The following is a 25482-nucleotide window of genomic DNA, read 5'->3' as shown; positions in this document are numbered from 1 at the left end:
AAAAAAAATGTACCTAACAGCAAGGCAAGGTGGGTATTGCATTTGCAGTATTCTGAGGCGTTAACTATTTTCTTCTCAGTATTTTGAGCCACGAGATGGAAAGCATCTCATGCTGCTTTAGTTATCAAAAATTAGGCATTTCAGAATGCCCCAAGAAAGACCTTTTGGTAAGAGCTTTGCCTTCCCCTCAGACACATTTCTGAACAATTCAGTCCTCCGAAGCAACTGAGACCAGTGGGGAGTTTTCCTGGAGGATTTTTGTTCAATTCAACCCCTTTGCTGTGTTTCCCCCCCCCAAAAAAAGAAATCCATCCTGAATTTGGGAGCCAGGGTAGCTGGGTCCACTCCCATCAGGTTTCCACTTGTTTCCTATGTGAAAAGTGAAATCATCATGGGGACAGCCTGCCTTTTCCTCTTCATTGCAAAATGCCTTCGTTGCTCCACCAAAGGCTCTGGGCAGTGGATGAAGTGGATGAAATTTCTTTTGGAGGTTCTCAGGGAGCAAAGATGGAGCTGATTTGTGCCATTAATGCGATCCTGTGCAGCATCCAACTGTTTGGAGAAAACAGCTGCTCTTGGGCATGGCAGTTTTAGAGAAAAAAAAAAAAAAAAAAAAAAAAAGAACAGAGCAAAGACTTTTAATGCCATAATGGCAGTATCAGGAGGCACTGAAGTCGGGCTATGTCCTGCTTCCCTTCCCCTGCCTCCCTCTCCCCCAGGTTGGACCAAGGAGGATATTAACCCTGCCTGCCTCTGACACAAGCAAGTGGCTACAGCGAACCTTTTAGCAACATCCATACATTAATTACTTCTGTAGTTTAAGTATAAAGAGCCATTTTTACTGTCTGCTCATTTTGATTAATCTCTGATATATTTTATTTAAACCTGCTGCGCACAGCATGTGTTCACGTGGGCTCTCCTAGGAGAGTTGTCCTTTGCCTAAATTGGAAGCTTATGGAGCTGAGCTGGAGGGAAATAATCACGGGTTTTCAAACTCTGCCTTTTTTTGTTCCTCCCCTTTCAGTTTGGGAGGTATTTTTTTTAACAACGCGAGTCCTCTGAGGACTCCAGAACAGCTGACAAAGCGTACTGGGGGGCTGCTCCTATCCCCAGTCCCAATGAAGAGCTCCGCAAGGCGGCCAGAGCGAAGTCTCAAATGCAAAAAGTTATCCAAGGTCAAATTCCTCTGTGTTGTGAACTTCCTTCTGGCACCCCAACGGGGGCTCAGTGTCCGTCCGGCACCTGGCAGGAGCTGGATGATGTCTGCAGCATTGCACAACCTGCAAGCCCTGCTGCGTGCGACCACTTGTGCCACGTGGGAGCCTTCGGCCACCAGCACTCTGGGGTGCTGGCAGCTCTCATAAAGCTCCGAGAGGGCAGGAATGTGGGTTTTACAGCCCCTGCAAACCTGCTCTGCTCCACTTCCACAGGGCCTGGTGTCAACCCCTGTGTGCTTAAGGGGTTTGTACAGTCACTCCCATCCCAGCGAAACAACAGCTCGTGTGATGGAGAGCGAGCTGCTTGCAGGCGGAGAATTTTATGTTGCTGTAAGTGGCTGTACTTGGGCTGAACTCCACTTTTGCTTTCTTTTTTAACATTTTTCTAATAGTTTTTAGGGCCCCACAGGAGCCTAGAGTCAGGCAGGTCATCGTGCATGAAGTCACAGCTGGGACAGCAACCCCGAGAGCCAGCAGGAGCATTGGCTGGGCCCGGCTTTGCAAAACCTCAGGCAATCAATTAAGGATTTTGCAAAACCAGCCTGCAAACGAGGAACGGATTGTGCCAGGCAAATTACATTACAGCAGTCATTGGGATGAGGAGGTAGGGAAGAAGGAAGGGGAAAACACAGCACGGGGGTTGGATAGTTTCTAATTAAGGGGAGAACAGAGTCACTGTTCATCTTGGAAAAAGAGGAGTTCTGGGAAGTGTGCTGCATCGCATATTCTCAGGCATTCATCATCTGAAATGTCTCTTAATTGCCACTATTATATCACATCACAAACATTCCTGTAATTTCTCAGTCACAGCCTCCTACAAAGGGATCCTTTCATTCAAGCCATTTTCGCAGAAATCTTTTCCCCTTGGACCCCGGTCCTGTAACACACTCAGAGCAGGAATCTGGAAGTGGGATTTTTTTCCCTTTTTTTTTTTTTTTCCTAAACACCAGATGTTGCTTTGCAGACAATACGTTTCAAGCAAGAAGCGTGTCCCATTTTCAACCTCTTCCCTCTTCGTCCCAAGATAATCAGCTCTCAACAGCTCCTCTTCCTCCCGTGGTAAAAGCTGCAATGTAAATAGTCAGGAGGTTCGTAGTGTCAGGAGCCAGCTGAGTCCCACTAACTCAGACCCAGGCTCCCTGACACGGGGCTGCCTTCAGCATTTGGCTCAGCCCGCAGACAGCATTTATCACGCAGCCTCCCCTGCTCGTTTCCTAGCTCCAGTTTCAGAAACTTTCACATTTCTGGGGGCTGCATTTTCCCACCATTTAGTAAAGAGCCGGATTTATTCCTCCCAGAAAATACGCTTACGTGTCAAAGGCCAAGGACCTTCGAAAATATCAGTAGTTGAGCAGCCTAAATATAGCACCGAGCTGAAACCCTGAATTCCTGCGGAGGAGCCAGTGTCAACAGCACTCGTCTGTGGGACCGGGGGACTTGCTGCTGCCTGGGGCTTTTCTGTGTGTTACCATCACAGCGCCTGGATGTCCCAGCAGGAGTGAGGAGACATTCCTGTAGGTGTCCTGGCCAAAGTTCTTCATGTCTAAGGGCTTCGTTATTCTCAGATGTCTGCTCCAGCAAAAGGCACAGAGCTTCAGAGCCACCCAAAATTGAAGGCACTGCCCTCCTGCTGACTTGCACCTATGTGTAGCGAGGGGGTTGTTGTGTGGCTGGGTGTGCAAAGCCCTGGGTTCAAGCGCTGCTGCTGACTTTGACAAGGAGTGATGATGACACAGAAAAACTCCATCACAAGCACCGAACCAGGCGGGAGTGCTTAAGCCTTGACCCATCACTCTATAAGCTTTGGCCCCAAGGAGTTGTCCACCTCCATCCCCTGACTGAAGTCTGTCCATCCCAGCCACACCACTTCATAACAGCAAAACTGCTCACGTATTTATCTGGGGGTACTTCAACAAGTACAAAATTGTTTGCTTGACTCATTTCACCTTACAATTGGAATGAAAAATAGACCAGAAGTGACCCATCTGTCCTGCACAGGTCTAGGATTGCCCAATCCCACTCTGCCTTCCTCCTGTGCCACCATCTCTCATTTATTAATGAGAGCTGTGGGTGGCGAAGGAGGGATCACCCTTAGAGCTTCCTTTCCTCCTTGCATCAGACTTAGGAGGGTTGGGAGCATCTGAAACCTGGCCAGGAAAATGCAGCAGGGAATACAGCGCACACAGTGCTGAAATGGCTTGCTGATGCTGGAGGGTGGCAGAGCTAATTTTTGTCAGAGCTGACAACCATTGGCTCACCTCACCCCTTCCCATTTCACAAACCCGACTCTCAGTAGATCTCATTATCCTGGACGCTGTTCGAGAGCCTACCCGCCCCTCTAACAGGGCTCCAGACACCTTGCAGGTCTCCAGGGACTAATTGCTGGTAATGTAGCCCAACCATAGTATTTCTCAGCGGTACATTTGCTCCTGTGTCTTGAGCAAAGGCTGTGTTTTAGGAATGAGTACATCGGGATGGCTTCTTGGGATCTTCTCTTAAGTTTTTTTTGAAGGAAAGGTCTTCTCCAAAGCTTTCTATTCATAAACCCTCTTTCATTCTCAGACATTATTTGCTCTGGTGATGTAAAGAGAGCACCTGGTGCAAGCAGACTCCGTTTCAGTAGCTGGTATGAGACCTGGACAGGGGGATAAACCCGAAGTATTGACCAGCCTGTGACCTTGAAGAGCGCCACTGCCCTAGAAATACCCTGTACCTGCCTTCTTACAGAATCAGCCAACTTGCTTCCCTCCCATCTGCTGCTTCTCCCCTTCTTTTCTAGTATTTTTTGCTCTCTCTCTTCTTGCCCAGAACTGCACCCCTCTACCCACCCTACCTCCTATTCATAAGCAAATTAAAGTGCATTGCTTTGCAATTTTATTGCGATTTGCATTTTTAAAGATGACACTGCTCCCAGCTCCTCCGAGGCAAAAGCCAAACACCACTTAGGATGCCAAGTGCAGCTTCACGCGTCCGTGGTGAGCCCTAGGAGAGGGTGCAGCTGATGGAGCATTGTGCTCCGGCAGCTGTGGAGCACACGACCCTTTGAAGAAGATTCCCATCTTAGTCATCACTGCCCTAAATTAGATCACCCACAATACACTGTCTTTTTACATCAAAATACCCAGAAGGTCTCCATGCGAATTGAAATGCCCTCAGGAAAAAAAAAATAATAATAATAACGTGAAAAGATTTTGCTGGGTCGTTTGGCAGTTTGGGAAATCTGCGGGATCACAAATCATTTGACAGCTTTGTAGCCAGAAAAATAAAGGGAATTTTAAATTGGTAACATCACAGCAGCGGCAAGTCTGGAGACAGGTTGCGAGATAGCTGGGCCTGAGATCAGCACTTTTTCAGGGGCTGTTTTGGACTGGACGAGTCTTTTCGGGGGTAGCTGGGAAGTGGTGGATAAGCTGCTTCATTTTTGAGGGAGGAGGGAAAATGCAGAAATGAGCAATGCTTTTAGTTTGACGGGAGAGATGTGCCTTGGGTCCATTGTCCTGGCCCAAAATGAAGATATGTAGGCTCTGCACCCAGCTTCACCAAGGGGGGCTGTAAGATATATGGATCTTGTATGTTCTCTACCACCTGCACTTCGGTGTTTCCTCCTCTCGTTGTTCAGATCTGGTTTGGGATGGTCTGAGTTTATAACACAGTAAACTGTTGTATCTGCTGCAATAAGCATAACAGATATCTTAATGTGAGACAGCACAGCTCACATGGGCAATGCAGACTGCGTCATGGGCTCAGGTCTTACAGATGAGAGAGATTTCGACATCATGGGCTGGTAGAAGTGAAAGTTGCTCTATTGGGTTGAGACCATATACATGTATGTGGAAGTAGGATGGGAAACTATTGTCTATATCTATATCAGGAGCATAACAACCCTTCTTGGTGTTCACCTTGGCCTTCAACCCCTTTCACCCTTTTGTCCCTAGGGGATACAAATATTTCTGGTGGTGCTGGCTGGTGGCATGTAGCATCTTCTGCTTGAAGCCTTTGAGAGGAGGAGGAAAGCCGTGTTGGCTTGCTGCCTTCCAGCTCTGGGCACTGGGAAAGGCTCCAGACACCCGTGGTGGCAGCAGGGAGAGGTGTGGGACAAGATGTGACACTGTGCTGAGACAGGGCAGCCCTCAGCAACCAGCCCTGGGCTGCTTAGGCTCACCAGCACAAGGCATCAAAATCGCCCTTTCCATGTTCTTTTGAGCCCCTTTAATTTAATTTGGATTGTTGCCAGAAAGCTGAAAAAACACAAAGAAAATCCAACCAACCTCTCTGTTGCCTTTTCCCAGATAGTGGTAGAACTGATAAAAGATCTCTCAAAGAGCTAAAGGTTTCATTACAAAAAGATTCACACATCTGCTTTTTCTTTTTCTTTTTCTTTTTCTTTTTCTTTTTCTTTTTCTTTTTCTTTTTCTTTTTCTTTTTCTTTTTCTTTTTCTTTTTCTTTTTCTTTTTCTTTTTCTTTTTCTTTTCCTTTTTCTCTTTTTCTTTCTCTTTCTCTTTCTCTTTCTCTTTCTCTTTCTCTTTCTCTTTCTCTTTTCCTTATCATTTTCCTTTTTTTCTTTTAGTTCTTTTTCTTTTTCTTTTTCTTTTTCTTTTCCTTTTCCTTTTCCTTTCTCTTTCTCTTTCTCTTTCTCTTTCTCTTTCTCTTTCTCTTTCTCTTTCTCTTTCTCTTTCTCTTTCTCTTTCTCTTTCTCTTTCTCTTTCTCTTTCTCTTTCTCTTTCTTTTTGGATTTTTCTTTCCTTTCACGAGCCTGAGCATCTGGAGCCAAAAGGTGTCACCAAAAGGCTCAGCAAGGCAGCATTAAACGTGTGCTGTTTGACAGCACAAACTCAAATCAGACACCAGCGCTGCACATCAGCTGAGTCAGAAGGGTTTTTATTGCCTTCAGCCTTCCTGTGTGGGAAGCACACCAGAGGACGTGGACAAGAGGCTCCCTCTCTCAAAGCACAACATTTACCAGCAAAACCTCAAGCAGGGAGGATGCACAAACACAGCAGCGAGGAATTAGACGCAGGCATGAAGCCGCGATGCACAGTACCACCTAGTGACTGAGCACGGCTTCGTAGGGACCCCGCTTTCAAAAAGCCTTTACAAAATGCGGGGTCCGTGTCCCCACCCTGTCTTTAACCATATTTCCCTTCCACTGTTACCACGCTATTGCCTTCTGTGGGCAAAGGCGCAGTGCTCTTTGGGCAGCCCTGACTTTTTCCTGCTTTTTCCTGGCTTCCTTCTTGGGAGGAGGACTCAGGTTGGGTGAGATGGGGCTCCCAGTCCAGCAGGCAGCCCCGTTTTCATTGCCCTTCGGGGTGTTCAGGTTAGGCTTAGCTCTAATGCCTCGCTGAATCACGCAGGAAGAATTTCTCAGTGCATTGTGCAGAGGGGATAGGAAAAAACGCAAGGTCCAGTGAGTAACGCAGCTTTTCAGGGCACCCGAAATGAAAAGAAATAAATGCCAAGGCCTTGTTCCACTCACAGTAACAATGTGAAAGAGCAGCCTGATGGGCTCTGCTCAAGAGAGGGCTTGTAACCTTTCCCATTAATTTATTTTCAAAGAATTGCTTATTGAAGGCTAAGCTGTTTTCTATAAGCCTTAGGGGCTGAGTGTGTGTCTTTGTCCTGTTTTATTATTATTACTGCTCCTCTTCCTTAGTCTCTCTTCTAAGAGAAAGCCATTACTGTACCTCGCTGGCATTTGCCTCTCTCCCCAGCTCTCAGAGATGAGCCCAGCACTGAGATGGGAATTCTGTCACCTTTTGGCAAGGCTGAGATTGCATAAAGCACAGTAAATAAATCCACATCTGTGGGATTTCCCGGTACTGATTTACTCACAATCCAAGCTGCTGGGGTTAAGATGGGTTTTATTCCTGCTCCTCACTGGAGTCCCTTTATGTATATTCTGGAGTGGGAGCTAAAAGGCTCCACTTGGTCGTTGTGTGTGGGTGCAGGGGTGGCTCCGTGGCTGGGGACGGATCTGCAGCTCGGGGGAGGCAGCAAACCCTGTGAGCCCTCATGCCACCAACCCTCAAAGGGAAAGCAGCCCTGGCACACAGCTTTAATTGTTTCATGAATTACAGCTGGGATGGAAAGAGCTGGGGCTGTGCGTGAACAAACAGCAGGGGATGTACACATCAGGTTTGGGTTGGGTTAGAGTTAGGGTTGGGAACAGCATTAGTGTTGGCCTTGAGGTTGTGGCAGTGTTCCCTTCCTCTTGCCCGGGGAAAGCTGTCCCAGGGAAAGGACACTCAGACATCTCCTGGACCTTGGCTAGAAGCTGCACCATTGATAGGCAGCCCCTCGCTTGCAAACAAGCATTCAAGATTTGTACGCCAGGCAAGCTGAGGTGGATCTCAGGGGGTTTAGATGCGTGTCACTTCCCTGACTTCATCAGAGATCCTCTGCTAAACATTGGCTGGGATTTCTAACCCCAATACTGTGTGTCATTCAGGCACTAAAATCTAAATCACCTGAGTACAGAGAAATTACATATTTGGTAGGGTCTCCAGCAGGTTTCTTCCCCAGATTTTGTCCTAAAACAAAATGCATGGCCACCAAGCACACTGACCCCACCTGGAATATGTCCTCGCTCCCACCAAGGGATGAGGGATCTCACACACGTGGCTATCCCATGGTAAATACAGGATTTCTTCCTGTTTTTTTATCCTCCTTGAACTTATTTCTCCTTGAACTTTTTGCTTTTCTCTGTCCCACAATCCCTGATGCTACATCTGGCCCCCGTGCTTGGCAGCCCCAACGAGGCTCCGGCAGCTGGGTAAACACGGCTGAGCGAACGGGGCCCTTCTCAATAAGTCACCAGGAAACCCAAAAGCTGCAAAGGCCAACAGTTCAGTGGGGACACAACTGTGTCATCGCAAGACCTGCTCCTCCCAAGCACCAGGAAAACACAGCCTGAACGCTGCCTAGGCAAGTTGCTCCTCAAAGATCGGGTTTTCCACCCCATAGCTCTCCAGAAATGGCTTTTTATCTTTTTACTTCTTTCTGAAATGAGAAGTGGGTGATCATGCTGCGGGAGACAAGTGTCCATGGAGGGAGATGAGGAATTTCTTTCCTATCCAGGATGTTTCAGCCACAGTGGGCTGTATCCATCCCATTCCCCTTGCAGGGCTGAAGTAAGTCCAGGGAAAGGACAGTGGGATGGGAAATGGGAAAGGTTAAAAGGTTGAATTCTGTCTATGGTTGCCCTGGGGTAAATGTGCATTACAGCAGTGGGTTTGCAGTGGGCTGAGGGAGAACTGGGTCAGGTCAGCTGCTTCCATGGGGTGTGGGAACAGGCACCAGGGTGAGGAGCAGAGCAGAGGAGCCAGCACTCCCCACACTCTCCCATGTTGCAATGGATGTTGTGTTTCAAAACATACTTCAGTCCCAAAATTTGTCTAGTGGTTCTGCCCTCTGCGGTCTCTTCTGGCTCTTGGGTTTGTGGCTTGGACCCATGCAAGCTCCCTTTGACCGAGGGCACTCAATAATTCCCATCTCCTAGCATGGAGCAAGTCCTGCCCAGGAAGGAGGTGAGTGGGGTCCTGAGCCCCCAGCCCCATGGAGCACAATCCTGCCAATGACCCAGGGCAGCAGCTTCTGACCCGGGGAGAAGCCAGCCCACCCCCAGCTGTTGCCTTGTTACTCTCTGACATGGAAACTTCAAACTTTGAGGCTTTCAAAACACCTGGAAATATGCTGCAGGTTATAATCCTCAGATCTGGAAGCACTTTTTTTATTCTGCACATTATCATCTTGCAAGGGCTTTGTCTAGACTCTGTTCATACATCGCAGCTTGGCAAAGACTCTCCTGGTTTTGCATCAGAAGGAAAGCAACATAGGGCAGGTGTTGCAATTATCTCCAAAAGCTCAGGAGATGCAAGGAATCCTAAAATCTTTTCCAACAATGCTGATTAAGACCTAGATGTGATAGGCCATGCCATTTTGAGAAAGTTTCTCATGTTTTAACATTCTGGATTCTCTTCTGGTTCTGAATGATCCCCTCTAGTTTTGCAGTTCCTCATGGCAGGAAAATTGTGTTCCCTGTGCCTGAAGACAGGGGGAGGATGGGTTTTAGTGGAACAGTGACCAAATCAAATCTTCGTCCTAAAGGTTTCTCATTAAAATAAAATAATAAAATAAAATAAAATAAAATAAAATAAAATAAAATAAAATAAAATAAAATAAAATAAAATAAAATAAAATAAAATAAAATAAAATGTAGAAAAACAGAAATCCTGAAAACAGAGAAGAGCCTGGGAATTTTTTCCCCAGATCCACAAATCTCATATGTTTTCCTGAAATGCAGTGCTTAACATGCAAAGCAACTCATATTAATCTCCATTCATTGCTGCAAGGCAAACTTTTCCCTGCCATAAATTGCTAATTTCACCAGGATCTGACCTTGAATGCAGGAGCCAGTATAATATATGCTGATATGGGCAAACTGGCTGGGAGTCTCGAGCGAGCACATACCACGACAAGTCCCACAGTCAAGAATTCATCAGCGTTATGCTAGCAGAGGGTCTGACTCGCCGTGGTATTGGCACATGTGAAAATTAATCATATCCTGCAACAACATTCACAGGATGCTTTTAATTTATTACTAATCCTGAACGCTCTTACAGCTGCTGAGCCACTGCCAGAGGGTATCGTAACGATGCAGCTGGCGCCCCTGTTGGGATGGCCATCCACATGGCCAACGTGATGCATCGCATCCGTTGTCCCCGCTGATATCACTGGGTTTGCCACCTGAGCTGAAAAATTGAGCCCTGTAGCTGTGGTTTCAGGAAGCTCATTTCCTGTGCGGAGAATAAGAATAAATTATGTTTCCTTATAAAAGGGTAAGAATAAGAATATACACATTTATGTGAAGATAATATATAATCTGCATCAGCTGAAGGAGCACGTATAAAATGTAAAATATTTCAAAATATTCAAATCTGCAGAATAAAGCAGCTCTTGGCTCACGCTATGGGAGTTTCTAGCACCCAGCTCCCCCGTGCCAGGTGTTCAGAGATGGAGATTTGTGGAAAAGCTGGGCACATTAGAGGCACAGCAAAAGGAGGATAGATTCATGCTATTCAGATCATTCTCCATGGAAGAGTCTGCTTTGTGCAGACCAAGAGAATCTCATTTTCATAACAACTGTGATGAGTTTGGTGGTTGGACCAGACAATGATGGTTGGACCAGATGATCTTGGAGATCTTTCACAGTCTTAATAATTCGATGATTCTAAGATTTCCAAAGGTAAAATGCAAGGTGAAGATAGCTGCTCGAGAGGGTCCTGCTGAGCTCAAGGCTGGATCAGACTTTGCCCCACCAGGATGTATAGCCATGTTGTGATTTTGGCATTGCTTTAATTCCCTCAAACTAGGAGATTTAGTGGTAGGACTGTTTTTTCATTTTGCCCACAGTCTTGGATAAAGAGACGTGAGCCTTTGCCTGTGTTTTCTCTGCTGAGACTGCCTTCTAGCACAACCTCCCCATCTCCTTCCCCTTTGGCCACCAAAGCTGAGGAAAGGTGGTGCACAGCAGAAGATCCATGCATCATCTGGGGACGCTTCTCCTTTACTCCCCCAGCCCTGAGGGTAACTGAGAGGTGACAGGGAAGGAGAGCCCACTCCCTGACCCAGGCATCTCCCTGGCAGGACCTCAGTGATGACACTGTAATAGTGGGAGAACCAAACGAAGAAGGCCTCACACATGGTTCCCTAAACCCTGGAAAGAGAGTAGGTGTCTCCCACCCACTGCAGGGGACACCAAAGGGATGGGGCTGGAGGAATTTCCCCCCCGCTCTCCTTCTCCACTCTCTTCTGGGTGCTCACCAGGAAGGACTTGTCCCCCATCACTGTCCATTTTGCATTACTCTCTTCCATTTAACGATGTCTAGGGCAGGGAAGGAGCTGTCCTACAACTTCAAATGACCAAAATACAATCTGTCACAGCTGAGCAACCCCATCCATCTCTGGTGCATAAGGGCTGATGAGACTGTGATGTACATAAAGCACAGCAGCTTCAGGATTGCCTTCAGAATTGCTTTGACACAGCCAGCCACTGTTTTTCACTCGGATGTATGCATCATTAGAGCAAAAAATACATCAAATTTACCCATTTACATATGCATATAGATGAGAAACTGGTCCACAGAACAAGAAGCAAACTGCCACTCTTCTTGCAGCAAACTGAGTTGAATGTGGGTGTAAATCCGAGGAGGGGAAGGTGGGTTCTGAGTTAGGGCATTGCTTCTTGTGCTGAAAATGAAGATCCCCGTCCAAGTAGGAAAAAAAAATAAAAATAAAAATAAATAAATAAATAAAATAATAATAATAATAATAATAATAATAATAATAATAATAATAATAATAATAATAATAATAATAATAATAATAATAATAATAATAATAAAAGCCAATTCCAACACTCAAAAAATGTTGGGTCTCCCATCTCTGTAACTGCCCAGCAACAAGGAGCTGCCTCCAGGTCGGTGCAACCATGAGACTGGACTAGGGCAGAACTGAGACTTTCCAAATGAAAACCTACCAAATTCAGCTGGAGTCCCACTTTCACCCCCCTCTTTCTTTTATAATTATCCGTGGATAATTATAAACCATAATTACATCATTATAATGATAAGCCAATTACAAGAGCAAGGCATCTTTTCAAAATCACGTAATAGGAAGAGAAGCACGCACGTTCCCCAACCTCCTGCTCCTGCAAAGCGTTTCTGACAGCCTCTCCTCCACCGACAGTCCCTTGCAGCCGTGGCACCGAGCACAGCCACAGCCTCAGCACGGGTCATTACCTACGTGATGGCTGCATTTTGATTTTACTACACCACATACCTCGGTCCAGCCGAGTGTAAAGGCACCAGATGTGGATCCCATGTGACATGGCTGTGGGGCTGGGACAGCTCAAAGCATTTTGCAGGTGCAGGACGATGGAGGGCACAGAGGTCCTGGGCATTTCCAAGGCAGGCAAGCCTGCACTGTGTGTGCTTTTGCCCAGAGCAGCAGGCATGGAGGCAAGCATGAGGTGGGCGATGCTCTCATTCCCATCATATTCTTGTCTCCTCTAGTGTGCACACCTCAAGCCCTTGGCTTTTTTCTTATTTGCACATGAGGTTGGGCAATCTTCAAGGGGAGGTGGCACCTTAAAGCTGATTTTGTCCCTAACTTATGTGTTGAGCAACCAATTGCTCCTCTTGGCTTTCCTGAAGCCTGTCCCAATGCAAAGCAGTCTCAAGTGGTTTTTTGGAGTGATTTGAGGCATAGTTGTCCCAGGTATCATCCCTTCAGGATGCTGGGATGCCCTGAGGATGCTGCAAGGAGCAGCTATCGAAGAACATCCATGCATGCACAAAAGTCCCTCAGCAGAGCACTGCACGGTGGGGGCCAGGTTTGTGATATTTGCATCCCTTTAGGCTCCGCTGGCTGCAGATGAAGAAGGGGCTTGGGGCTGTCTGGGTCCCCGAGCTGCTCTCTAATTAACTCTAAATGCCACTTTTCACTCTGAGGCAACCGGCGGCTGCTGCAGATTGCACCGGGGGTGAGCCACAACCTTCAGAAAACCATGAGCTATGGGAAAAAAAAAAAAAAAAAAAAAAAAAGGAGCTGTGTTTGGTCATCTTTTGTCAAAATGCTAAGCAGCAGCAATGCCAAAGTTGGTAAATATTCTGTCAAAGGCCCGGGAGGCCACAAAGAGCATGTTTTAACAGTCACCAGTACAAAATTTGCATCTGGCAAGGGTCCTGCTCTGCATGGGGAGCCACGTGAGCTGTTGGGGTTAGCATTGTGCCTTGAATGCATTTTTCACCCGGCCTCCTGGTTTCTGGGGATGCCATTATCAACAGAGGGCTCTGTTTTATTATTAAGTAGCAAATCAATCCAGCTCCGCCAAGCACAGTCCAATTATTGCTTGTAGTTACTGTAGGCTGAAGTCATAAATAAATGAGCACGCTGGAGGTATTTAACATTTTGGTCCCGCTGCGAGCACCCAGATCCTTGGGCATTGATCCTGCTGCAGATTGCGTGGTTTTGGGGGGATTTTTGGTGGGCAGGAGGCAGGTGGCAGAGCTCTGTGCAGCCCCAGCCTGTTGCAGGGTAATCGGTGGTAAAGGCAAGCTGCTTTTTCTTTTGTTTCCCAAGTGAGCTGGGGGCCAAGATAGGGCAGGGGCCTCTTCCTCCTCCTCTCTGCAGGAGCTGAGCTAAGCCCAGCTCATGTGTCAGCCGAGCAAGGAGCCCGGCAAAACCCCGCTGCCTGCCCAGGGGACAGCTCTGAGCACTCTCCCTCCCTTACCACCATTCCCAGCTGTTTGTTTTTGCTTTTCAAACATTTTAGGATTCAGGTTGTTCGGTGGAAATAAAGCATCGCGTAACACACAGGCACCTAGTTATTCATTACCTCGTTAGCACGATGATGTACGAGCAGCCACACCATTAAAATGATGCTCGGCTGCAATACAGGCACCGCTAAACGGACTCGTTTAAAAAACTATTCCCTTACATCTGGCTTTCTTTTTTTTGTGCGTTTTGTGTTGTTTGTTTTTCTTTTTTCACCACCATCTTTTTTCTCTTCCTTTTCTCCAACTTTTCTCCTGCTCATCAGGCTCATTTTGAATGCCCACCCTCAGGTGCCAGGGTTTGGGAGATGTGGCCGAAGCAGCGTGCCCACACCGTGCGAACAGCAGCAGGATGCTGGCTTTGGCACCCGAGCTCATTAGCGTTCAGCCGTAGGGTCAAATGAATCGCTCTTCCTAAGCGTTTTTTTATTATGATTATTATTCGCTGTTTCTGCCAGGGAGTGTATAAAAATGACATTTACAACCCTTCACCATAATTTATGTCATTTTGTCCCTGGTCACTTGGTAATGTAGAAATCAGTTGTCTTCACTAGTTTAGCAAAAAAAAAAAAAAAAAAGAGTCAATTTTATGTCAAAGTGGGTGGCAGATTCTCATTTTTCTTTGTCATAAGCAGCAAGCCGTCTTCAGCCGTCCAAGGTTTAAGGATTATTTTTTTTTTTAGGGGGAGTAAAAAATTAGAGGGAAATGGGGTATTTCCTATGGATTGCCTTGTTTATTTGCTTGGGCTTTCTTGTTGCTTTGCAAGGGGAAATCAGCAGGAAAAAGGAACTTCTAGTGAAAGCCATGAAAGGGAATGACTTCCAGATTTCCCTCCAGATATTTTGCACAGCCCTACACAAAATAACTTGGAAACCTGCTATTGAAATCAGCTCCTCTAAAGGGTTGTGCTTTCCTGCCCTGAGATGAGCGGAATGGCCTTGACATTCGCCATCCTCTTTGTGGGGAAACTCAGCAGCCTTGTAGCCTTCTCCTCATCCTCGTGGTGCCACGGAAAGCCACCAGGACACAGACCAGCCAAGTCCTGGTGCCCAGAGCTTCTCCAGTGTGGCTGAAGAGCAAAGCAGTGGCTGCTGCATGCTCTCCCAATTGCTCTCTATCTACAAAGCATAAACGTACAGAGCATGCTTTGCAAATATCCAATGTATGGCCCTTAACTTAGAAACCTAAATATGAAATATCTTCATTTTTCTAGGTAGGATCTAACCACAGGGCCTGAATTCAGAGGCCATTGGATTTCTTGACTCTACTGCCTAAGTGGGAGCAGAAAGCAGCAGGTTTCCATCAGGTGTATCAATGCAATATTTGCACTTTAATGAAGTCACAAAATCTGAATTTGTGTGCTAGAGGGTTTATTATTGATTTTGACCACATGCATTTGGAAGAACCCATCCCAGTGTTGGTGGCTGTGTTTGACAAGGCTGGTGACGCTGTGAGGCTCTGGGTGTGAATGTGCAGGGACACACACTACGTGACCACCCCCGGAGAAACACCCCTGTTCACCACCAATGATCACACTCAAGGTCTCAAGAGAGTCTACAATTATCCCTTGCCTCAAGCCTAGAGCAAATCAACATTTTCCCAGTAATTGCAGTGTAGTAACTATTGTAGATGTTGACTTTTTAATAGCAAACACTGCTCATGCATTAGATTTACAGTCAGGTTAGTTAGCTTTAGTGACTTGGGAATCAATTACTGTGCCGTACAACATGACCAAAGATTATAGGGTAGCCTGCATAATAATTTATACTGCCATCTAGGAGTGAAACTGTAACTTTGTCGTCTCACATGGAAAGACACTATGTTTGTACAGCAATAATTCCAGTAATGATAATAATAGCCGTAAAGAGGAAGGTGGAGGAAAATGGTGATTACAATTTAGGGGAAGACCTATGTACAAATAGGGCACTGGGAGGCACAGGCAGCTTTTTCCCTTTAAATTAGTTTTCAGAGTGACAATACCAGCAGCATTTTGTTACTGGATAAGTTTTCCCAGTTTAATCCTCTTGGGTTGACAAGCTAGGCTGGGTTGTCCCCATCCTTTGGTCTCTGGTCTGGGCTCGCAGCAGTGGTGGCAGCACCTGGTTCCTTGGTCCTGTGTTGCCCAAGGCTTGTCTTGGATTTCTGGCCCAAATTTGGGCTAAGTTTTGGATTAAATATGAGTCGTTCCTTGGGATGACATCTCTCTGTGCTCGTGCCCAGCTGGGTGGCTGGCGCCCCAGTATGAGTAGCAGCCCCCAGCATGCTCATCCTGTCCTGGGACTGATCCCATTAATATATCAGCATTGCAATTATATTGCTTGCCGGTGTGGTGTGGGATGCAGAGCATGGAGGGTGCTCTGCAAGTGTAATCTCAGTGCTGGAAAATTGTCTTTTATTTTGTGCTTGGTACACACCCAGTCTTGTCCCCATGCTGGGCCACCATCAGCAGCACAAAACTCATTGACTGCTCGCCCTTTTGATTGATGTCAATACTGTCAATTCTAGGATGAGTTTTACAGGCAGCATTTTTCCTGTCTTTCTGTACATCTCCCTGCCTCCCAACACTTGTTTCCACACTTGACTCCTTTCTCCCACTTGGGACAGGAAAAAAACTTCTGCCTATTCCTGCAGGAATTCCACAAAGCAAACATCTTTATGTCCTTTGAAGCAAGACCACCCAGGTCAGCTTTTCATTCTGTGTTTCCAGGCAAATTATGGAGAAAAAGCTTTAATTAACAACTTTTTTTTTCTTTTTCTTTTTCTTTCTTTCCCTCCTGTACAGGAGTTGCTATCTTTTAACTGTTGGCTTTGTCCGCTTTCCTCTCATTTAGTTCCCATTTATTTCAGTCCTTGACTCATGTGAAGCTGGCAGCTGAACTTTTTGAACCCACCAAACACAATAGTCTTTCATGAACCAAGAATAAGTGAACCTATATGAAAAGTGATTGCTGGTATTATAAAATGGACTACAAGAGAGTCTCCTATATGCAAGTGTGCATCACCAGACAGTAAAAAAAAAAAAAAAAAGAAAAAAAAGAAAAAGTAAGCCAATGTGTCAAATTAATTCTTTCACTCTAACCAGCTAAGCAAGTTCCATTTTTAAAAGTGCTAATGATCAAAAAGTATAAAGCCCTAAAACAACAAAATTAATTAAAAAGTATAGAGTTGGTCTCTCTTCTCCTTCACTTACTGGAAGCAGTCCAGAAGAGCAGGTTTTCAGGTGAATGTATCATGAAATTTGGCACCCCTGCACCAGGTCACTGCCATGGCAGAAAAGCAGCTCCCTCTGGAAGCAAGGTGAGGGGAAGAAGTGAATGTGGGCGAGCTAGGAAATGGGGAAATCAGCATTTCTCTAATCCAGGAGCCTTGTTGTACCCAGAAATATGTATCTAGCCAACCATGTCTGCACACAAGCCGGCTGAATCGCTTTAATAACAACCCTCTCAACACACTTAATCTGAAAATGTTTTAAATGTACTCAAAATGTTATAAACAAAGATTGGAGTCAGCATCATAGCATTCCTGCAAAGCCAAAAGCCAAATATTATTTTGTTTGTTGTGTAGCTTAATTGCCATGTATCCTATCTGGCCAGTGACATACGCCGCTATAGTTAATCTGAAAATAATTTCTCCCTTTTTCTGAAATACAGCAAGCCCAAGGAGCAAGAAATATCAGCTTAGCAAGTGTTGACTTATGTGTTATGCTAAAGTCTATATTCACTTCTCAAGGTTTAATGAGCTGTAATTCACAGCACTCCCAAGAGACAGGCAAGTGTGCTATGATCAAACGCGGGTTATAGACGAGGATAGGATAGTGAGAGGCAAAATGTCAATGAGAAATGGGTGGGAGAGAACAAAGCTCATCACAAACCCATCATTCCCCATCCAAAAAACACACACACCTAGTTTGCTGTAGCTCAAAGACTGCAACGACGTTGTGGAATTGCAAAAACTACATTTATAATGGTCACCAAACTGTGTTTTTAGTGGCAATTGAGCAGCTGATGAAGTTGATCAGTCTTCAGAGACCAAGTGTCTTCTGCTCTCTGCTTCTGGGAGAGAAAGTTGGCAAGGGGAAAAGGTGCTCTGGTGCACCTCCAACATCCTGCCTGCAAATCCTAGCCCTCAGGTAGTGTTGGCCAGGTCAGATCTATACCCAACGTGGGTATTAGTTATTTAACACTAACTTTTTAGGAATCAGCACACTGTCTGGAGACAGGCACCTCCATCTCTTCCTGTAAAAGAGAGCAGGAGAGCATCCCGTTCCAATGCCTGACTGCTCCTTCTGAGAAGAAATGTCTCCTCATTTCCAACCTGAACCTTTGCAGAGATTTTTTTGAGGAACAAACTGGGCAGACCACGGAGTGCTCAGAAACCAGGCCACTGCTTATGGAGGGGAAATGAGCAACCTTTATGGAGGGAATTAATCAAGTGCTTCAATCGCCTTAGCTGAGGGTTAATAGTCTTGTGGTGACCGCCCTGGACAGGGTATCAGGAGAGCTGGGTTTTATTCCTGGTATGCTTCAGTAATGAAAAGGAAATTGTGGTCAGATGAGCCATAGAAGCCCATGCTCCCAGCGACGTCGGATACACAGCAATTAGACTCAAGTTAAACAATAAATCAAGTAACACTGAGCCTTTGGCTCTAGCAGAGCACAATTATGACTATTTCTATGTTTATTTAGAAGATGCTCAGCCCATTTAAATGTTTTCATGTTAAATATACTTTGAGCGCTTGCTATTAAAGCAATTGACTGGGCCTACATGCAAACATTATTGGTCAGATAAATATTTTCTGGCAAATGAGATCCGTTCATTGCTCTTTTATGACATGAGGGCTTACTTGCTCTGAGATTTATTTTCTGTTTGCTTCCTCTCTTTGCAAGGATTGCCTCATAAAGATTTAAAAAAAAAAAAAAAAAAAGCCAAAGCAAACCAAAGTGTGAAGTAGAAATCACCGATTAAACTGTAAGAAACGGAACAGCCTTTGTTAATCCCTAATTCATTAGCTGGGGGGAAAAAAAGGACCTTGAGTTTGCACAAAGGCTTTGGTGTCACAAGGTATGTGATTTATCTCCAGATTCCTCTCTGATTTGGTATGGGACCTTACCTAGGTAAATTGATCTCTCTATGCCTCCGTGTTCCCATCTGTTCAACCTAGGTAATGATCTTGCCTCAGAGACAGCGAAAACTTTCAATAAGGAGAAAATGTTACCTTAAAAATCACAACTGCATCTGAAATTAGGCTACCCCCTGCTAACACCTACATCAGCTTTGGCTACAACAGCTATTTCCTACGATAGTCAGGAGGCCTCTCTGGTGCTGTTTCGAGGGCAAGCGATGGATGAGAGAAAAACATTTTAAGAAACAAAGCAGTATGCCTGAAAAGTAATAGAAATTGGAAAGCATGCTTGCAGCACTTTTTTTTTCAATTGCTAAGATTGTCATTTGGCTGTGTCACTTTAATATTGATCCTTTTTTTGAGTATGGTGGCTGGAAAAATAATTTCTCATAAGAAAGTAGAGTAGCTGAGGTTCTTTCATTTCAAGGCATTTGAAGTCCCCATGAGGCTTTTTTGATGCTGTCTAGAAAGCATTGTCTAACCATCTTTTGATATATTTTTTTCATTTATTTATTTAGCAAATTCTGTCAATAATTAATTCAATGCCATTTTGGAGTGTCCTTGGGATTTCTGCAAAATGAGGCACCTTTTGAAATACAAAGCTTTTCCAACATGTGTATGTTTTGTGATCCTCAGTGGAAGGCAGTGTAAAACTACAAAAATACTCTTTTTATCTGATATCACGGTAAATACAAAGGGTACAATAGCCAAATAAAATAAGAATTAGTTGTTTTCCTCTTCCGTACAAGAAACTGCTTGGTTATGCAGCCCCATCCAAGAGCTACATGGAGATTTTGCTTTCAGAAGGCGTGTTTCTGGGCTCAGATCATTCCGCTGACTCATTTTATGTCCTTCACAATTACCTCTGCTGCTTTTTGTCATCCGAGAAGGCTCCTGGGAGGCTTTCACCAGCACTGTGACATCTGAGGAAAAGGTGGGGAGCAGAACCTCACCTTTCTTCATGCTTATTCTCAGGTTCTTGCCATTTTCTCCTTTGCCGTTTACTCAGTGGTTCCCTCACAGACATGGAAGTGGCCCACTAGCCTTTGTAGGAATGAGATTTCCTCTTATTAGTGGCACTTTATTTCTTTCTCTACAACATCACTGGTGTAAGAACTGGGGACGACAAGAATCCCCCTTCCTCTGGCATCACCCCAGTGAGGCATGGATCACTCAGGGAGGGCTGGCAGCATCCCTAAGTCATCTTTATTCCCTTTTATTCACATTTCAGCTGCTTGTTTTGTTTGGCCTCTTAGAGGCCAGGATTACCCGGAGCTAACTGGGACACGGGTGACTTCCACGTGACTTGTGTCCCTCTTGTGCCAGCCCTGGGCTGGAGGCAGCAGGCAGGATTTGTGACCCCATGGGTCATAGCACCAACCAGCTGGAATTGTCCCCACCATCCATTCTGGCTGCCTCATGAAGGCAGAAGGTTATAGATGGGCCAGCTCAGCTTCATTTGCTGTCTAATAGCTCAGCATCCTGCCGGCATGCACTTTCTTTGCCTAATGAATGGGGATTTATTGCATTGGCTCTCTGGGAACGTCAAGGTCTGCTTTCTTCCCTCTTCAGCTCTCCAGATCCTTTAAGCCTGTGTGAAAATTAATCAGATGCCCTAGAGGCTTATTTTGTCCAAAGCTAAAGTCCTGCTTCTCCCATTCCCCCCCTTCTCTTGTGCCCCAATTACTTAAGGGATTGTGCTGGAAATTAATGAAAGTATGGCATGGGAAATAACACCCATGGTTCATCTCCGAAGCGAAGCGCTTCAGTGAAAGGCTTAATTAGAAACATCTCGTGGTCCACACAGCAACCTTGGAGATATTCCCAGTCTGAAGTGTGCTGTGCTGTGACAGTTGGCATTGCTCTTCCAGTTATACGAGTCAAGTCTTGCTCCTGAGTGATGGCATTTTACATTTCTGAACGAGATCCATCCACCATGGTCTCCACCTGGTTTCCAAAACTCTCAGCATGTATCTCAAGGACATTGTTCATCCCAGTCTGATTTAGAAGGAAAAATGAAGCAATGGGGACAGTTTCGGTAGTGGCACACACAGCTCTTCATCTCGCTCTCGCTGGCCATGGTCCATGGAAGTGGATGAGAGCAGTTCAGTGGCTTGGGTGGCCAGATGGGTCACGTCAGTCCAGTTTCTTCTTCCCTTTGTCAAGGTACATTTGCTGTATGGAGGATATAGATTGCCTCAGCTGGACAGAGGGGAGGACAGTAGCTTCTTCTCCATCAAATTTATATTAGAGCTCATGGGCAGACAAGAGCTTGCTATACCAAGAATTTCAGAGGAACTGCATGAATTAACTCTAAGGCTAATCTTCATTTTCTAGGGCGGGATGCCACTTGATAGAGAGAATAAGCCAGCTTCATTGATTCACAGTGAGATTCATGTGCTTATATCAGCTCTGAAAATGTTTTTCAGGTCCTAAGTCACTTAGGGCCGTGTTGTTGCTTTTTAAATTTCAGAACTTTTCAGAATCTTTTGCTGCCACTCAAAAATTGCAGGTTGGGCAATCGACGGGAGTTAGGCCCTTAAACACCTCCCACGGGAAGCCTGGCAGTTAGATACCTTCAGCTTATTCTAAATGTTCTTTGAAAGCCTTCCCTCCCCTCCTAGGGGTCTCTGATGTGCCATACGGGGGAACGGCACTGACTCCTGCAACGCGCTGCACCGCTTACGGATGCAAATCGCCGTGTAAGTGTGAACGCTGCTCGGTGACAAGACATCTCCTCCAACTCGTTAGTGCTAATTAATGCAGCTCCAGGATAGACAATATTCATTAAGCTTTTCCGAAAACATGAGAAATGTTCATGTAACAGCTCGCACATTTTGATGGCACCCGCGGTCCTATCCCCACGTTCTCTGTAAAGCATTTTGGTGCTTTAATCTTTGCTAAAGAGAGTGGAAGTGAATTGTCAGCAGTGGCTCTCCAGCACAAGGCCACGGTGTTTCTTCCTGGCTTATCAGGAACCAACAAAAAGAAATCAGCGGGTTGTTGTTTTGGCTCACAGGCAGCTGCTTGCTGGAGGCTTCCCTCTGCGTATGTCAAAGTTAAATATTTGGGTTACTGTTGTCTTTTTGGGTCTTGCCACGATACAAGCAGCTTGGAAGAGAGGCAGCTATTGCCTGCTTCTAATCATCGCAGCGACTGCAGCTCTGCTGCCTTCAGACTAAATGTTTGTTACTGGGTCGTATTGTTTGGGTATTGACAGCTCCCGAGACCTTGTGAAATTACAGAACCTCCTTGAAGAAAAGTACTCCTGCTACCACTGCTGAATTATAACTAGGTTTAGAGTGGAACGTGCATGAGGTGAATGGTGCTTGTTGTGTGGTTTGTTTGTTTTGTGTGTGTGTGTGTTTTATTTTTCCTGAAAAGATGCTATTGAGGAAATCTGAATTGTAGCACCTGTGTCTGGGAGAGGAAGAAGGGGAGAGGAGAGTTTGGGTGGCACAAGGTGCTGTCCCTGCACTGCAGTGCAGCTGCCCTGCAGGCTTTAATCAAGCTGGTGTGAGCTTCAGCAGCTGTTTTGCTGAGCCAACAGTGAGCCCCGCGTTCATTGCAATGTTCCTCTCTACTCACAGGCCCCAGGGTGTCTTTGGGAAGGAGGTGTGCAATGAACCAAAGACAAGATCCAAAGCAAGTTTCTTGGCCCGTTCCAGGAGAAAACAACCTTTTTCTGGTTAGGCTTTTGTGATGAACACTTGGCAGAAACAATGCTCCACCATCCTTCCACATTATAACAAACTGGCCCCAATTCAAGGCTCTTTGTTAGTTCCATCAGGTAGCCAGAGGATATTATCTTCACTCAAAGCGGTAATTTATTTTATTACAAATGCTTCATCATGAATTAGAGGATTAAGGAAACATGAAATTGGTCTGTGACTCAGGTCCTTCCATCTCTGGAATATCAACCAACGTCCCAAAGATGTTGGTGTATCCGTCAGAGCCTCACAGTGGTGGGATGCTCTTTGGGCACCTCCAGTAGACAACCCCACCGTAACACCAGCTCTTCTCATCCCATCAGAAGGGATGCTTTCTGGCTGCCTCCAGACTTGTCCAAAACTCATACCTGCTTATCCAGCCTTTGTGTCGAAGGGAGAGGCTGGTCTGTTGCTCGGAGCCTGTAATTCCAAGCCAAATCTGATGAAACTCCCCACACCTGCACTGAAATGTGAAAATTGCAATTCTGGGCAGAGCGAGCTGTGCTTTCCAGGTTTTACTACTATGCATGAAACAAATTAGTTCCCAATTAGAGGCTTCCAATCTCTTGCAGCCTCTTTAATCCTCCAGGTGAGCTCTTTCCCCACCAGCTGCATGGGCTGCACCATGCCCTGGCCCTGCTCCAGGTTTGGGGGCAGATCCTGCCAGGGCAGGGTGTGTAGGGGAGGAGGACATGTGCCATGCAGTGACAGGTGGGGGAATTGCCTTTGGGGCCCTGCTGCTCGAAGGATCTGCCCACCCCAAGGGCAAAGCCCAGGGCCCTGGCGTATTCCTGCACCACAGCAAGCACAGGCAGGCACCTGCATGGTGAGCGCTCCTTTGAAGCAGCTTTGCCTTCAGTTTTAGTGAGAGGCAGGTTGGGAATGTGGGTTTTTCATCCCTGGTACTAACCAGGGGTCAGGATCTGGGTTGAACCACAGCTGGGGGGCCAGGCTCACACGTGCTTCTTTGCTACTGCTGCTGCTGATGGAACCGGTTGGAGATTTGCTGTGACCTCAGCTGAAGGAAAAGAGCAAAACCGAATTCAGCAGGCAGCTTTAAGTTTTGCCCCTGCCCGAAATTATGAGATTAAAATTCCTGGCTGTTTGGAAGTTTGTGTTTTGCTGGTTTGCCCTTCATAAGTACTTCATGGACCGATACAGACCCGAACTGGATGTGCCCAGCAAACCCCACCAGGATGTAGCTTTACCCTGGAAACATACCCCTGGCCCCCTGCTTTTCCTGGGGCAGAGACAGGCAACTTTGCTGCCTCCTGCCATGGTATCCTGACCTCAGATGGCCTTCAGAGCAGAGCCAGTCCACCTCAGCCACTTGCTTCTGACCCTCAGCAGCCAGAGGCCAGAGCTACCTCTACATTTAGCCCCTTAACCAGAGCCAGCCCTCGGGTGGAGTGAGCTGGACAGGGGGTCTGTCTGTGGCTGCAAATCCATCTCTATTTTCTAGTGTCTGTGCCCTTAAAGAAAGGATAGAGAACTGTATTGGTGCTCAGGTTTTTGGTATTTGCACCCAAAAGCACTTTGCAGCCCCCCGAGGCTGTTGCAGAGGAGGGGATGCCCAGGCTTGTGGCATCTCCATCAGTTATGGGGTGAAATACAGCTGGCGACCGGTCACCAGTGCTGTACCCCTGGGGTGTCTGTTGGGGCCCATTCTCTTTAATATCTTTATTGATGGCTTGGATGAGGGAATTGAGTGCACCCTCAGTAAGTTTGCAGATGGCACCAAGCTGGGGGCAATCATTGGTGATCATCTCCCTTTGCTCTGGTGAGGCCGCACCTCAAGTGCTGTGTTCAGCTTTGGGCCCCTCAGTACCAGAAGGACATCGAGGCCCTGGGGCATGTCCAGAGCAGGGCTATGAAGCTGGTGAGGGGCCTGGAGCACAAGTCCTGTGAGGAGCGGCTGAGGGCACTGGGGGTGTTTGGTCTGGAGAAGAGGAGGCTCAGGGCAGACCTCATTGCTCTCTGCAACTGCCTGAAAGGAAGGTGTGGAGAGCTGGGGGTCGGCCTCTTCTCACAGGTAACCAGTGACAGGACCAGAGGGAATGGCCTCAAGTTGTGCCAGGGGAGGTTCAGGTTGGCAATGAGGAGCCATTTCTGCTCAGAAAGAGCAGTCAGGCACTGGGACGGGTTGCCCAGGGAGGTGGTGGAGTCACCGTCCCTGGGGGTGTTCAAGGAGAGGTTGGACGTGGTGCTTGGGGACATGGTTTGGTGGGTGACAGTGGCGGTTGGACCAGGTGATCTTAGAGGGCTTTTCCAGCTGTAATGATTCTGTGATCTCCTGGCATGGCCCAGCTAAGATCAGATGCCCAGCCCACCCACTACCACCATGCTGCAAGTGCAGCTCTGTCACCTTTCTACAGGGCAAAGAGAAAAATTCCCATTTCTCATTGACTAAAACCAAATGAAGGAAAGGGCTCGCCTCCCCACCCCCTCCCAAAGCAGACCAATTTGGGGCCATCCCCGTGCCAGAGCATGGCACGATGGCAACCTGAGAGTTTTATCTTGTGAAAATAACCCCAAGCCTGGAAAGAAAATGCTGAGGGGGGGGCAAAGCAGTGGTAGCAAGTCAGAGCCATAACCGCAGGCATTGTGGTGCAGGTGCTTCTCGCTGTGTTCCCCATAAACCAACAAAACAGCACTTTTTGCTTACCTGCAGTCTGTTTTGACTGATTTCTTTATTTAATAGCAATATCCTTGCTCCGGGGCCACTGCTCATGAGGTTGTAAAGATGCTTTACAGCCGGGTAGCATCCTCCCACTGCTCCGAGTGCTTTCACAGCATCACAAGCTGCACCTCCGCTCAGCTGGGGGCAGGGGGAAATCTCCAGGAGAGGGTGGAAGCCCCCAGCCCTGTGGCCACCCTCGCGCCTCACTGCCTTCCTCACCCTCCTCTTCCTCCCTGCCGGGGCTGTGTGGATGCTCGCAGCATCCCCCTCTATCATCATAAGGTGTTCACGCATGGGTTTTAGGCGACTTGAGGGGGGTGGGAATGCCCCCACCCCTGCACCCTTCCTCCTCGCACCCCTTCATTCCGCCATCCTCCTCCTCCCCGAAGCGAGGGGGAGCCCAGATGTCGGCAGGC

At 46.7% G+C, this 25482-nt stretch overlaps 1 protein-coding gene across 5 annotated transcripts in view; it reads left to right on the top strand.

Moving 5' to 3' along the window:
• FRMD4A (FERM domain containing 4A) overlaps positions 1-25482 on the top strand; it is a 267652-nt gene that overhangs the window by 106026 nt on the left and 136144 nt on the right. The gene's annotated exons all lie outside the window — the stretch shown is intronic.

The sequence above is a fragment of the Aythya fuligula genome, chromosome 1, assembly GCF_009819795.1.
Source record: "Aythya fuligula isolate bAytFul2 chromosome 1, bAytFul2.pri, whole genome shotgun sequence".
NCBI lineage: Eukaryota > Metazoa > Chordata > Aves > Anseriformes > Anatidae > Aythya > Aythya fuligula.
Note: the sequence above shows the minus strand (reverse complement) of the source record. Positions and strands in the feature narration are given on the sequence as shown.